Source organism: Genypterus blacodes, unplaced genomic scaffold (assembly GCF_046128005.1).
Source record: "Genypterus blacodes isolate CSIRO-AG114 ecotype Tasmania unplaced genomic scaffold, CSIRO-AGI_Gbla_v1 ptg000003l_1, whole genome shotgun sequence".
NCBI lineage: Eukaryota > Metazoa > Chordata > Actinopteri > Ophidiiformes > Ophidiidae > Genypterus > Genypterus blacodes.
In genome coordinates, this window is record NW_027466817.1 from 9,459,301 (window position 1) to 9,471,483 (window position 12,183).

The window sequence follows — 12,183 nt, forward strand, 5'->3', positions numbered from 1 at the left end:
TAACATTAATTATTGAACTATACTGCCCCCTGTTGTCTGAGAAGGGAAACGCTGAGAATTTACTCTATCATCAGGGTGATATTCATTTTCAGGGTTTCAATCCTATTATTATTAGTACTGTAGAAGGTCGACTAACAAATTATTAGCCCAGCATGGAAAGAGCAAACTCAGACATGCCTCCTGCCCATGAATATTGGAGGGATTTAATTACAATTTATATGTTCTCATCCTGACTGTTGAAAAGATCTTTCTCATATTGCATATAAGTAGTTACAGTGACAGTGACTTTGGGAAACGGAAGGTGCATTATGAATTTATATGCGTCTGCTAATATTGGCGGATACTGGGGCAATTAGACGTGTGGAATAAATAGCCAACGCACCATAGCATTTCAAAAGGCACTGCTGAGATTCGAACTCAGGATCTCCTGTTTACTAGACAGGCGCTTTAACCAACTAAGCCACAGCGCCGCTGGCGATACGGAGCGGGAAAGGTTTCTGAAACCACAAAGAAGAGCTAGACGAAGTGTCTGTAGAATGCTAAGGTGGGACCATTTCATTGATTTGAATTATTTAACCTCTAAATGTGAAAAAAGTAAGAATGGGTCTAGGAAGACCGGCTAATTATCTAATGAAATGGAATAAAGTTTAACAGATCAAATAACTCACACGTTATAAGGGTCGTTTTAATAGTTAATAATTGTTTGTTCTTTGTTTCTTTTTATATTCATGAAGTATTAGTACAGCATAGTTTCTAACAGTGTAGAGACAGAGACAGTGGTGCACATTTTAAATCATGAATTATTTTTAAGCCCCTAACACGCGTGGGCTACATTTCCCAGGATTACAAAGAGCAACAGTGGTAAGAAAAATATCTCCGAAAAGCTGATACTCATTAAATGTGTGCTATGTACGATGGACATGATTGAGTCATGTTTTTTCACGTATTTATTTAACTTCTGAGCAAAAAATACCGAGAGGATATTGTACAACAATTGTCATATTAACTTTCTGGTAGCTTGATTACACTGAGGCGCCACCAGGTTGTGCTATTCACTAATGTGTGAGTCGTGCATTATTAAACCTTTCTGAAACAAACTTTTTATTACAGAACGCCAACTGGAAAGTAATAAGAAACTAGAAGAGTGATGTGGAAAATTGTTCAAATTAGTTTTATTGATGTAATTGATTTACTGTAATGTACTGTATTTTAGAAGAATAATAAAAATACAACAGAATGTTTATTTACACTTGGCCAGTATCTTAAAATTGTGATGAGTAATAAAACGCACAGAGTAGACAACAAGTAAAAACAACACAAATAGGAACACACACGGGTAGATGAACATACTCTGATATCCCATCACATATCAATAAAGGGTTGATGAATTCTTTGGTAATGTTTCAGAGAGCGGGCAGATTGTACTTGTTTGTTATCATTCGTTTCTTTGCAGTTTTGTGTTAGTTTCTGCTTGTATCGTCACTTGGCTCATGTGTGTTACTATCAGTAGGCTGCACCAAGCGGAGCCGCGCATGCGCAGTGGGCATGCGGGCGCAGCTTCGCCGTGGTTTCGGTTGAGCATTTTTTTTGGCAGTGTCTCGCTCGGTGAACAGGCAGTCAACCGTCGGCCAGCGAGTGTTTCCACCATGTCCGGTGAATTACGTTCACGGAGCAGGAACCGACTGGACGCACCGGAACATATTTAGGTAAGAACCGCTCTCTTTGTGCTCCTCCGTGAACAGTTTGAGTTGAACCGTGCGGGCTATTCAACAGCGCCGAAAAGTGACGAGTCAACTAGCGAGGCAAATACGGAGAGCAGCCGCCGAGCAACTTCACTCAATGCGGGCAGCAGCTCGCTACTACGGCTCCGCATGCCGCCGGAGAGCCGCCTGGAAAGCCTTTTCTCCGGTTCCGTGCTCGGTGTTCCGCCTCCGCTCGCTCTCCGGGCTCAGGATAGCCCACCGCGGGTCTCTTTACTCGTACACATTACGTTAAATACTAATTACCCTCAGCCTTCCTGATCACCAAGGCTACACCGCGCATGCGCCATGTTCCCCGCAGACTTCGGATTTGTAGTTTTTCGTACCTGAGTTAATCTCAGTTTTGGTGGGCCGAGAGAAAAGCGTAAAACTACAAGATCCAGACAATGGGGGCTTTGTTTGGGAGCGGGGCTAGTCGGGCTCGTTAGCCAGAACGAGCTTTGAATTACGAGTAGTTGCTCTGCGGAGAAGTTGTCCCGGCTGGAGATTCGTACATGTTCTGACTGCTTGTGGGGTTTTTGTATAACACTCGCAGCAAACTGGAGGAAATGCTGCTTAATGTATCTCTATGTTCTGTAGTACAGCATGTTTTCATTGTGAGTAACGACCAACAGTGTCATTTCATTCATACTTCATACTACTGTTCAGCGGTGAAAACGTGTCGCAGGATCTGCTGCTAGTGCACTGTAGATGTGTGTGTGTGGTCCGGTGTGCACGCTGCTCGCAGAGGTGATGATGATGCCTCCTCTTCACTGTGATCCCCTCCTCCCCCGTGTAGCCTCCGTGTCGTCCCCCCCCCAGCCTCAGGAAATGACACGTCGAGGATCAGTATGACGGATCTGTCGTGCATGAGCAGCAGAGCGTGGCAGCGCTGCACACACACACTCCTGCCCGTCGGTTACTCTGCCGGAACTAATAGAATGATTATACGTGGAAAATGTAGAGTATGATGTTATGATGACGATGAGTGTGACGTGCGGCGTCTTAACCTAGAGATCCTGCTGTTATTTTAGGAGAGAAAGAGGTCATACCTGCCCGCTGTCCCGTCTGTGACAGCACCGCTCTGCACATATCTATCTATCATCACTATCGCCATACATGTATCCGTTTAATGCAAATGGTGGAATCCCTGCTTCTCTTCCCTTTGTTTGAGGGGAAAATGGAATGCAGCCAGCAGTTTATAAGTGGCATATTACTGCACATAGAAGATACATTCATCTGTGTCCCTTAGTATTGTTGTTCAAGTGGAAGTGTTGCTGGGTTCAAACCCCGTGCTGGCAGAGGCCCCTCCTGTGTGGAGTCTGCACCTTTTCACCTTGTTTGCAAGAGATTCTTAAAAAAACATGTCTGGTTAAAGTGATAAACCTCTAGTTGTTGCATTCTGGAGATATTTGGTTTTCATTTCCTCCCTCTTTAGGTCTTATTCGTATATTATTATGATCAGATTTCCCCTCTCAATGTTTGATATCTGCTGTATATCCTCACTTATGCTCTTCTCCATTCCACACCTGCTGACTGACATTTACGCATATAATCTTTACAGTTTGTGTGTGACACACTCGCATAACCTTGGTCGTCATCTCCAACGTTTACCATGTGTGATGACGCATAAACGCCACACATTGATTTTGCTCGGTTGTTGTTTCCTACATGTGTAGCTCAGCATGTTGTACTACAATGAGTCAATGCAGCAGCGTGTCCTTGCAAGCTGTTTTTAATGGATTTATAGGAAACGAGCGTCTATGACTTCTGAGAGATGAGGTCAACCTGTAGTAGAGCAGGTGGTGAGACTGGAGGAAACACATTTCCATCTGTAGTGCCTGTGAAAGTGTTACCCTTTATGTCTTCGCTCAGCTTTGCCAAAGTTATTCTACAGTGAAGCGTATTATCATTCTGCCCATCATCACCGTTGTGTTTGCATCCGAGCCAAGGGCACCAGACGAAGAGACTTAAACCTTAAGGTTGTCATTGACACAAAGTGTTTGCTCTTAACAGCAGTTCCTTTATCCTCTTTATCGTGTAATTGCTCTTAAACTCAGTCTATTTAATGCCTGAGTGATGAGCAGTATCGAAAAGGCACCAGAGTCTCTGTACGTCTTGGGGACGAATCAATAAATATCGACATACATTTGATTTTAGTTTGTGATTAATCTTCTTGTACAGGCGTGTCTAATAAAGTGGCTACTGCGAGGTTATTGCATTAATTCAGGCTGGAGAACCTTCGTCAACAAGTGCACTAAGCCAGTTAGTGTAGGTCTTTGTGTGTGACCGTAAAGCTCCTCCGTGATATTTACAGGAGTGTGTTTGTGGTGGTTGTTTGTGCTCATGTTTCATATCTGCGGACCCACATGCTGGAGAAGTACCTCCATCGTCCAGCTCATAGTTTTGGCTCCACTGGGCACCAGATAAGATTCACTTACCGTCTCTGATCTCTGTGTAAGTTTTCTGCTACTTACTCAGATACGCCGGTGTTTCATTGCAAACAGCTGCAGGAACAAAGGGTCCCGTTCTTCAAAGGGAGCTCACTTTGGGCCACCTGAGTTATTCCGTCCATAAACGTTGCGATGAATCACTGTGCCCTATCTCCACGGAGGTGACTCACCGGTTGTTGATTTCTCCCAGTTGTTTTGTCTTGGCGTAGGAGCTCGAGGAACATGGCAGTCATGGTCTTTTGGGCGATCTTCTGTCCCTTCTGTTGCTTTTAAGGCAGCTAAGTGTTAGTTTGGCACCTGATCCGGCCAAAGCTCTTTACTCTTTACACTGCTATGACACCTCAGAATACTTTGCTCTAACCTCAGAAGCGTCCTTATTATTAGTTATTAACATGTTGTGGCGCATGGGGTTAACCACTGGCACAGAGACCAGCGGTTCATCCTGCTTGGCCACGTGTCCTACGTGCGACTCCATTGGCTCTGTCATAGCATTAATTTGATTGAGGAAATGCACACAGAGGCGTCGTAATCTGGTTACAGTGTTTACATGCCTGATTTAATAGATTTACACTCACAGAATCTACGTACATTGCTCAGATTACTGTTATTTTGATTTATGTCCATTATGGTGTTTACACAACATTTGAAGAAAAAATCAGTTAACTGCCTTAATCGTAGCGTAGTTAAAATTAGCTGTAGTCATTTATCAGGTGGCTTATTCTCTACAGCACATTAGATGTTTTATTTTGAATCACTGCATGCATGTGTGTTGGTCCATATGCAGTGTTTGCTGCAGTCTACCTGCAGTATTGCAGCCTCTGTCCCTGCTCTTTCTGATGTATTCGCTCCCCTTCAGGGACGCGTCCATAAGTCAGCGTGCATGGCAGCGTCAAGAGGTCATAGATTTACAGAAAGAGCAGCTCGGCGCGCTTCGTGAGATGTGTTCCTGCTTTATAGCTGTCTGTGCGGCCGTAAAGCATTCACTAGGTAGGCAGTTGATCTATCCAGCTCTTTTTTTTTATCTTCTCACTCCTTAAGAGGTCAGATTCCCTCCAGGTGTTGTTTACCAATCTGTGTCTTCTTCTCGGGGGCGAGGATGAATCAGAGGAGAATCGCAGCAAATAAGCACAGAGAATGTGCCGGCGTTAGGCTGATGATTGGCGTGAGGGGATGGGGTCTGCTTCTTTCCGGCCGAGGTCCCAGGCTACACGACTCTCTCTGGACTGGTCTGTGCTCGGGTCTGTTTGACTGGGGTAAATATAACCCGTTGGCTTCAGCTCCAGGATAAACACAGATGTTGAGGAGGCCTTTTCTTGCCTCTGGTCGGCCCGCATCCTCCCCTTGGTCAGCGCTGGTGGCAAGGGAGGGAGAGAGAGAGAGGGAATGTCCCACCACTCCCATCCTCCCACGAAACACTCTAACAGGGTTATTGGATTTAACACAAAACATTCGTCAGGGTTATAGGCGACGCATAAATGGGCTACAAAGCGTTTTGACAGCCTGGCCAGAGTGATTTACACCGGCCTATACGGAGCCGCCATTTAGCCGTTTCAAAGGGAAGTCAACCCAGAGATTCCCAGTATCCATTAGAGCGAGTGTGACCCCTGATACTCTGCACTCTTCACCAAATGTACTTGGTTTTTGGGGTGAAGGTCACTTTTTTAGTTTGCTGTTCTCTTACACGTCTGTACCCTAATCTTTTCTTCTTCTTCTACAACTATTTTTCCTTACAACAAACACAGAACCCAAGGCCACAGCACGAAAGGGGTTGTGTTTGCTATAAGGGCTGTGCGGGCTATAGGATCTGTAGCATAGTGAGCTGTTATCTGTTGCTCCCTCCCCCCTCTCTGTTGGGATTGTTTGTTTATAGCCTTTGGGCTTCTTTAACTGGGGAACCGCCGATGTTAAATGATGTTCCAATGCCGCCAGAGAACCGTCGACACACGCTGATCTCAAGGGAAACGGGATTTCCTCTCAAGACTTCCGAGGCATCCAGACACACTTCCGTTAATATGAATTGACACGCGGCTGAGCGAGGCGGGCGCCGCCCTCCGCCTGTAACGTCTTCCTTTCCCTCCCATTTCATCTGCGCTCCATTGGCCCACGGAGCCCAGTTTGTTGCTGTAAGGAGAAGAGCATGACGGGCGTAGCCACCATGTTGTTACACCTGCTTAACGTCCCTAACTGACACTTGACACACAGAGCCGCGGCTGACAGGTGGTGTGTGTGTGTGTGTGTGTGTGTGTGTGTGTGTGTGTGTGTGTGTGTGTGTGTGTGTGTGTGTGTGTGTGTGTGTGTGTGTGTGTGTGTGTGTGTGTGTGTGTGTGTGTGTGTGTGTGTGTGTGTGTCCTTGCACAAAGAGCTCTGTCATAAACCAACAGGGGAAAATGTTCTGGAAAATGAGGAAATCCTGCATGAAGGGATCGGAAGCAGCTGATCCGGCCTCCATCTGCTTTTATGGAGTGAAGAGGAGTAAATTAACCTCTCGAGCCCTGTTCACACTCCAGCTCTGCCGTCACACACCTGTTCACTCGCCATACGTTCACTTTAAGCACCTTAAAGCTATGGTACGTAACTTTTGTGGCTTTTGCCTCGGTTAGATTCTTATCTTGATAATAATCTGTAAATTGAGTACCAACAAAAAACACTATTTACCAAAGGGGTGGCGCTTGTTTCGTGTTCTTGGGTGGGAGGAGATGTGGAGGACTGTGATGTGGACTGAGGAGCCGCGGGAAGAAATGGCGAGGAGTGAGTCGGTGAAATTCTCTCCGCGATTCCACCCACTTCATAATCTTTGCAGACAGCTGAGGTTTGGTGATTGTTCCTTTCAAAATGTGATAAAACTGACTGGAATGTAAGCCAGGAAGTGTGAAAGCCCTTCATCTCGGTCAGCAGAGTGAATCATTCAGTTGGTAGAACCATCCAGCCCACTGAGTGCGAACAGTGAGACATCTTCTCATCTCAGGCGTTGTGCGCGCGTGTCCCCGCCCCCGGACGCAGCTCACTCGGAGGCGATCGCCAGCCTCCTCACTCGCTGTGGCTCTCCCGCTGGGGAGGTCAAGCCGTGGGACAGGAAGTGATGCGGAGGCTGCAGTGCGCGGCGGCAGTGATGAGTGTTTGTGTGAATCAGACAAAAGGTATCAGGGGAGAGAGAGAAAAAGAGAGAAGAGCTGAGGGATCAGGAACAGGACGTGAATAAAACATTCCTGTGAACGCAACATCAGACTGTGCTGACCTCTGTCTCTTTCTCTCTTTCTCTCTTTCTTTCTTTCACTCTGGCTGACACGGTTTCTTCATCGCCAGGATAGCTTAGGATTCGCTCCATCAAGCCAGACAAACCGCCACCAGGAAACGTGTAGATAGATCTTCCTCCGTCAGTCAGGATGTTTTTGCTTCCCAAGCGCCTTCAAGTTTTTCTGAGATTTGAAGATATTTTTGGCTCTGTGTGTGTGAATGTGAATGTGCATTATGAGTCAAATGTTGCTGCTTTGATACAAAGTCACTATCCAACTACTTTCTCATGAAACAAGTGAATCTTGCTCAGAAATGTCAATTGCTTTATGCTGGACAAATGTTGTAAAGATTTACCCTTGGCCACCAGCAAACTGACATTGAACTCGAGGCCACTGTTTAAGTCGCTTTGTTCTAATTAGGTTTTTCCTGAAGCAGAAGATTTATGACATCACAGCTGCTGGGTTCCTGGTTGTTCTGAGTAAGATTACATTACATTACAATCATTTGGCAGACGCTTTTATCCAAAGCGACTTACATTACATTACCACCCTTTGCAGAGGGGGGAGCAATTGAGAGTTCGGCCTTGCTCAGGGGCACCTAGGCAGGGGCTCGAGCCGGCGACCCTCCGGTTCCCAAGTGGAAGCACTACCCACTGAGCCACTGCCTCCCAGCTTGATGATAGATAAATGGTCATGGATGATAAATGGATAATAAGGAGCTTTGTCCAGATCATGATCCCGTTTCCACACTCCGGCTCTTTGCTTGTTCAGACTGGCTGAAGTGCTGCGTGAAGCACAAAGGAGAAGAAGGAACGGCTAACAGGCACGCGGCGGTTTGATGACAAAATGCTAACAGGAAATGCTCATTAATGATTCAACATTATTGAATTACTGCACAGGCCTCAGTGTATAGAAACCAAACACCACATTATATAGTCAGAAAGATTGAAAAGGCTTCAAAACTGTTGAGCGTGTTCCACATAAGTCACCTTGCGTTTCACCCACAGAGCAGAATTAGCACGCTATCTGCCCACACAACAGCACAAACACATTAGCATGCAGCGACCTTTATCTGCGCCGAGTGGACCCTCTGAACTTGCGTGGAAAACGTCTTTCATCCAGCTATCAAATGGTTTTGGAATGGGGGGGGGGGAGAGAAATGTGTGTTTTGATACAGAACCATAAAAAAGGGGCCGAGAGGCATTCATGGAATGACCGCACGCTAAAGTGAATTAGCATTAAAACAATGAGTGCACAGTGAGTCTGCAGCCTGAGATCTGAGCTGTGAAGAGCAGAGGGAAAGAGGGAGAGACCATGTGGAGATGTGTGTGTACATCAGACTGTATGCATGTATGTGTTGTACGTGTGCTTGTGTCCACATAAGGGCTGGACTGTTCTAATGCGCCTAAGCGAAGTCACACCATGTTGATTACTTCTACATACTTCTAGAAACATTGTAGATGAAAATGCTTTGTCCACAAGAAGGAGTACTCTGATTGTGAATAGTAGTTTTGTGCTTGTAGCAACATAACAACTCCATGCTGCCCAGTTATTGTTGTTGTCTCTGTGTGTTGTTATTGTCTCTCCGTCTTGGTTCGCTCCTGTAGTTAGTGTGTAGCAGTGACAGACCTGTTGAGTGTCCAGTAGGAGCGGAGCAGTTTGTCAGCAGAGTTTGTTATCACCGTGGGAGAGGAGGAGAGGGAGGAGAGGGACGAGCGATGACCCAGACAGGGAGAAGCCATCTGATGGGGGAGGAGGAAGAGGAGGGGAGGCAGATGAGAGAGAGAGAGAGCAGTCTGTGAGCTTCCTTCTCCTCTTTCACCTCTACTTTTCTCTGTCCTTGACTTGTCCTCCCTTCTCTCTTCCTCTCTCTCTCTTTTCCTCCGTGACCCGTTTGACCGCGCCCTGCGTAGATAACGGTCGGGCGAGGCTTTACCTGAGGAGCGAGGACGGCCAACACAAAAAAAGCGTGAACAAACAGTGGGAAAGGGAGCAGCGATACAAGTGTGTGAACGTGATAGTGTCCCTGGAGAGAGAGCGAGGTTGTGTGTGTTTGGGTGAGAGTAAGTAAATCGGGAAGAAGTGAGCAGACTGTTGCATTTTCGCTGGTCGGTCCAGTCCTCCTCTCGTTTCTTGTTAAGTCCACTCGAGAGGACACAAAGACAGAAGACATGTTGTTTCTCTGCTGGAGATCACAGCCGACCCTGCGCCCCTCGCTCCACCCTTTTTGTCACCCAAAGGTGCAAAAACACGCGTGCACTCACGGCCTTAAGCCCGATGAGACGTCACAGATAGCAGGCACATGCGTACACACGTACACACGTACACTTACAGGTCCTGCGCACATTCGGTCGACGTTTTCAGTTCGGCGTCCATATGGGATCTATACTAACATCAACTACAGGGCCGTGTTTTTCCAGTGGTTCCCACATCTGTATCTTACAGGAATGTAGGCAGCCCCACAGGGAGCCCCCACACCCCCACCACACGCACACACATACACATTCTCGGCACTTTTCCCCTCTTTCTCTCTGCACACTTCATTTGTATTAGCCAAACATTTTCACTCCACACCACGGCCGCCTGCACTTTGAAAACAAGTAGCGGTGCGTGTGTGTGTGAGTGCGTGAGAGAGAGAGAGACTGACTGTGGAGCCACACCCTGGACTCCTGCCACACTTAAAACCAGAAAGAATGAGAGTGTGTGTCAGAGTGAGAGTGTGTGTCAAAGAGAGGGAGAGTGAGACAGGCAGAGATGGATGAACGGACAGAGAAGATATGTGTGAATGTAGTTGTGTGTTTGCGTGTGTGTGTGTGTGTGTGCGCTCCGGTTTGTCCCCGCACAGTCCTCTGAGTGATGCTGATGTGCTCCTGCAGCTCCTCTGGAGCACAGCACAGTCTGGCTGCAGCTCACATACTTTCTACTTGGCTGTTATTTCTGGACAAATTCCACGTTGGAGAGATGCTGTCAGTCCAGATGCCTGAGATGGTTTTGAGGGGATGAAATCTCTATCAAAGCCCCCGTCTGCCTCTCTCGCATGACTGACGCCGAGACCCCAAAACCAACACGCGCACATAAACTACCTCCCAGTGCGTTCACAGGCACGGAGAGACTTTAGTGCCATAAAGGCAATGAGTCGTAATGAAATCGGGGCAAACCAGCGACCGGCAAACGGGTGAGGCAGGGCTGAGCTGAGGCCTCCTTGTGGGGATTCAGTGGCTGGTCGCTGTGATCAAAGTTGAACTTTGACCCATCTCGGCCGACCCTCCAAACACACAGCCAATGAGAGAGCAGCTTTATGTGCCCCACTTCAAATTCACGTTGCTAAATGTGGCCACGCCCACCCCAGGTACAAACTGATGACGCAGGTCGTTATGGCAGCGCTCTAACAGAGGTGCAGGGCAGTGTGTGTGTGTGTGTGTGTGTGTGTGTGTGTGTGTGTGTGTGTGTGTGTGTGTGTGTGTGTGTGTGTGTGTGTGTGTGTGTGTGTGTGTGTGTGTGTGTGTGTGTGTGTGTGTGTTGGCTGCTACTTAAGCATATGAGCCATATATGCTGGTTTAGAGGAGGGGGAGTATGAAAGAGCGCTGAGGTTAACCTCTAGATTCTGAAGGCAACATGTTGACAGACTTCCAGCTGGATCCTGTGTCTGTGTGGAATAGGCTGTTTCAATGGGCTAATCTAACACACGCACACACACACACACACACACAATGCTGCTGTGAGTCTAAAAGAACCACACCTTGCTCCTGTAGTCTTCTTTCAGCCCAGACAAGCCCTTCTTTATAAGTACTGCTGAATAGACTGTGACCATACACCTGAGCTCACCATCTGCCTCTATTTTTGCCGAAGTGTGTGTGCTTGCCTGCCTGCCTGCTGTGTGTGCGTGTGTGTGATGCCTTTACCCGCTCTTGTGTTGTAACAAATCTGCAGTGTGTAGCCGCCTCTTAGCTTTCCTTCTCATGCTTCTTGCTGTGTTTTATTCCTGGCTGCGTCCTTTGTCTCGTCTCTCTCACAGTGTCAGTTTGTGCAGCTCTTTCTGCTGCCCCGGGTTTCGGCTCGGTCTCAATAGGCCGACTGTGCCCCTCTGTTTGCTCTGGCCCTGCCAGAGTCCCGCAGGCAAACACTGCCCGGTCTCTCAGGAGCGCGGGGCCATGGAGAGCAGAGCCAGGCCCACCATTCTCCATACTACAGTTTCACTACGGCTTCATGTTACCACATTGTCTGGCCGGGGATGTTGTGTGAGAACCGGGGGTGTATGCCTTTGTATATATAAGTGTGTGTGTGTGTGTGTGTGTGTGTGTTTTACTTTGCTCACCAGATCTTAGTAGTAGCATAATAAGCTGATGTCTGACATGTTTAAATATCCATAGATTTGAAAAATACCATAATAACTTGTGAACATACAGCTTGCGTGATTTTATTTGAGCTCTTGTTTTGAAACGCTACGTATACACGCTTGCTATTCCCCCATTACCTACCTGTCCCACAAGTAAGATGTATACATGGATGGGATTAATATGCACACCGTGTTGCGCAATAGGAGTGTGAAGGCGGAGGAGGATAAGCATGCAGAGGCGTCTTCATCAATCAATAACAGCCCTCTGATCTACGTCTGTTACTCGTCTGGCTGGGGAAGAGAATGTAAAGGAAGGGGAGGGGAAACACTCCCATCACTGAGGGAGGAAGAGCAGCAGACCCTTGTAAAACACCTCATGTCCTCTGGTTTCCGCCGCGGTGATTGGTTGAAGGTCACGTTTT

General features: G+C 47.2%; 1 protein-coding gene and 1 non-coding gene across 4 annotated transcripts in view; one reads left to right on the forward strand and one right to left on the reverse strand.

The window, feature by feature from the left end:
• Window positions 1–396: 396 nt before the first annotated feature.
• Window positions 397–470, reverse strand: trnat-agu (transfer RNA threonine (anticodon AGU)). The gene has a single exon. It is a non-coding gene; the product is annotated as a tRNA-Thr (tRNA).
• Window positions 471–1,551: 1,081 nt separating this feature from the next.
• Window positions 1,552–12,183, forward strand: part of sipa1l3 (signal-induced proliferation-associated 1 like 3) — a 55,924-nt gene continuing 45,292 nt past the window's right edge. For all 3 annotated transcript variants that reach the window (XM_076141115.1, XM_076141130.1, XM_076141123.1), the window contains exon 1: window positions 1,552–1,706. The gene's annotated coding sequence lies outside the window, so the exon portion shown is untranslated. The remainder of the gene's footprint in view (window positions 1,707–12,183) is intronic.